The sequence below is a fragment of the Rutidosis leptorrhynchoides genome, chromosome 3 (genome assembly GCF_046630445.1).
Source record: "Rutidosis leptorrhynchoides isolate AG116_Rl617_1_P2 chromosome 3, CSIRO_AGI_Rlap_v1, whole genome shotgun sequence".
In the NCBI taxonomy this organism is placed as follows: Eukaryota; Viridiplantae; Streptophyta; class Magnoliopsida; order Asterales; family Asteraceae; genus Rutidosis; species Rutidosis leptorrhynchoides.
The window spans coordinates 408,096,372-408,099,877 of NC_092335.1; positions in this window are offsets into that span (position 1 = coordinate 408,096,372).

The window sequence follows — 3,506 nt, forward strand, 5'->3', positions numbered from 1 at the left end:
TCAATAATTTTCTCTTAATTTCTTAAATCCCTCTATATTTATGGTATAATTATTTATTCGAACAGAGCAATAATTCATGGATTCCAGGTTTGAAGGATTTATTAATTAGAATAAAAATATAGAAATTTTTAATAGTGTGAACTTGGTATTTTGGTATAGTGAAGATGGTTTTGCTGGTGGTGATTTCTAATGGTTGTGATGGGATTTCAATGATGCTGTTATAGTGTCGTCTTAGTGTGAACTAAATCGAAAATCATCAAACAGATAGGAGAAACACAAGATGGCCGTCCACAATGGTTTTTGAACCAACAGTAGTTGAGATACTTTGCAAGTTATGGTTATGGTGGTTTGAACCAAAACAGAAACTATAACAGTATTTGAGGTTTGTCTTTGATTGTAATAGAAGGTATTGTTTTGTGGGTGAGTGTGTGATGGTATTCTAACTCGCACAAGAAAACAGGAGATGAGTTGCAGCAGTTAGGAGAACATGTAGCAGCAGCAGCATGTAATGAAAATGATGGTGATGATGCTAGAGACGATAACAGTAGCAGTGATAATAGAAGATTAATAAGTGAGTATTTGGTTAATTGGTTTCCCTGTGAGACTTGTTTGGTGTGAGTTTACAAAAAGGTTGTTGATGTTGTGTTCTAGGATGCTGTAATTGGAGTCCTTTTTTCACTAGAAGGTTGCAGCATATACAGCAGCATAGTGAGTATAAATGTATTCACAGTCGCCTAAATCTCTGTAAGAACTTCTCAACATTTTATATAAAGAGTATAAGGTTACTCATTAGACAAACATATCATGATCTGTATATATTGTTACCTCGTATTATATAGAAGGAAAGAAGCTTCTATATTTGTTACAATTAACTGCAATTTTATTGTATTGAAACATGTTAACAACCCGTGTTCTCTTGTTTTCATAGTTAATCATTGTCGGGTTTTTACTACCTTAGATTCTTGATTTGAATTTGATGACTCATCTTACCAGGTATTAGCTTTGTAATGGCTGCAGGTATTATACTAGTTACAGTCATGATAAACTGCAATAACAGTAAGTGTGTAGTGGGTTTTCAAGGGTTGTTATGGTGGTTTGGATTGGTGATCATAATATGACAGTTTGATGATAGAAGGGTGACTTTGGGTTTGTTTTTACAGCGGACAGCAGCAGCCCCCATGGTGGTTGTTTGTGGATTCAACAAGACAGGAGTAGGAGATAGATAGGGACGTTGTTCTTGGTGGTTTGAGGTTGCTATGGGGTGGTATTGGGTTTTCCTTTGGGTACAGGAAGATAAGTAAACGGCAGCAGTAAATACACTCGATAACCTTGAGTGTTGGTGTTTAAACTTGAAACAAAAAGAAGTGTATAAAAATATATTGAACTGTAAATCACGGGTGCTTCTTGTAGGCAATTGATTTGACTATGGCCCCTCTAATATTCGGTCACCCCACCCATATAAAGTGAATGACAAAATGTTGATTGTAGTTGCAATATTCACTTTTTTTCTTTTTGTATAGAAAATTTATGTGGTCCGTGAACTTAGAAAAGTTAAGCCAACACATCACCCTATTCATATATTAAATTGCCATGTTTTCAATTATCATCAACTTTATCATAATAACTATCACACAAATGAATGCATCAATAGTTTGATGGTTTTGGTTGTGAGTGTTTTCATGGATACAGGGTTTATTACATTAATTCAATATATTGTGAGTTGTTGTCTGCCCAATAGATATATTGATTTGTATAGATGTAGATTACACGTAAATGAAAAGAGAACATGGTAGTCGCTAATAACTTAAATCACAGAGTAATGATACAATTGAGTTTGAGATTGAATTGAATATGCATTACGAGTATGTATATATAATTTATATTCAATATTAATAATAAATAAATATAATTATATTAATAATAATACAATTAATTAGAAATAATTAAAAGACTTATAATAATAGTAATATGAATAATAATAATAATAATAATAATAATAATAATAATAATAATAATAATAATAATAATAATATTGATCATAAACATTATAATCATAATAATAATTAATAATAATGAATATATTTATATTTATTATAAAAATGATAGTAATAATAATATTAATGGTAACAAATAATAATTTGTATTATTTAATATTAATGCTATAACAATTTAAATATATCATATTTCTATCTATATATTATATATTAAATTAATAATATTAATAATACAGATATCGATATTAATAATAAGAGAAATAATAATATTATTAATATAATGACTATATTTTAACTCGTAATTACATTTAATATACTAATATCACAATTTATTAATTATGTAATATATATATATATATATATATATATATATATATATATATATATATATATATATATATATATATATATATATATATATATATATATATATATATATATTTTTATATCCTATCTATCAATTATATAATATATTGAATCTTTATTATTTATATATTACAATATATATGATATTACTTATATATAGAATTCATATATATTTACGTTTTTATTTACGCATAAATGTTCGTGAATCGTCAGGATTGTTAAAGGGTAATTGATTACATGAATTAAATTCCAAAACTTTCGTGACTCAACATTACAGACTTTGCTTATTGTGTCGAAATCATATAAGAATAAAGTTTAAATTTGGTCGGAAATCTCCGGGTCGTCACAGTACCTACCCGTTAAAGAAATTTCGTCCCGAAATTTGAGTGAGGTGGTCATGACTAACAATAAAAATGTTTTCACGAAGAATTTGAGCTGATAAATAGAATTTTATCATTATTGAATAATATAGATAAAATAATTCGATTATTCGAAGAGCACGAATGAAGATATCACAAAAGAGTGAAATGAATAAGTGCAGATTCGTCTTGTCTGGTGATTTTAAAAAATATAAGGTGCGCCTTAACTTTTGACGTTGTCTTGGTTGAATTCAGGAATTCAAGGGATTTAAAAGAAAATCTTTGAAAATCTATAAGATCTGATTCTTCGGCGAATAAGGAAATTAAGATCTCTCTAATTAAATACGGTGATCTGTTTCGATTACTCTGTCTGATATTTCCATTATAAATTAAACTCTTCTGTTCCATTATTTTCACCATTCCTATACTTTCCTTCTTATTTCATACATCCAAAAGATTCTGAAATGCTTAATCCAGTTCTGATCCTTGTCCTCATCCTTACTATCGCAACAATCATTCTCCTTTTCCAACTTCCACCAGAGGAATCTGCTTTTTTTCTACTTTGCCCTTGGAATTATAATGTTTTTAATTCTCCCGTGTCTTTATGTTGTGATAAACATTGATATACACAATTTGTAATTTATGTGTTGTTATCGGGCTTTTTATTTTCTTTTAAATTTCAAAGTCACTGCTTATGTCTTTAATAATCATTGTCATTCATAGTTAATGCTATCTCCTATTTGCTGTGATTTATACCCCCCATTTCTTTTTCGGAGATTCATTCTTT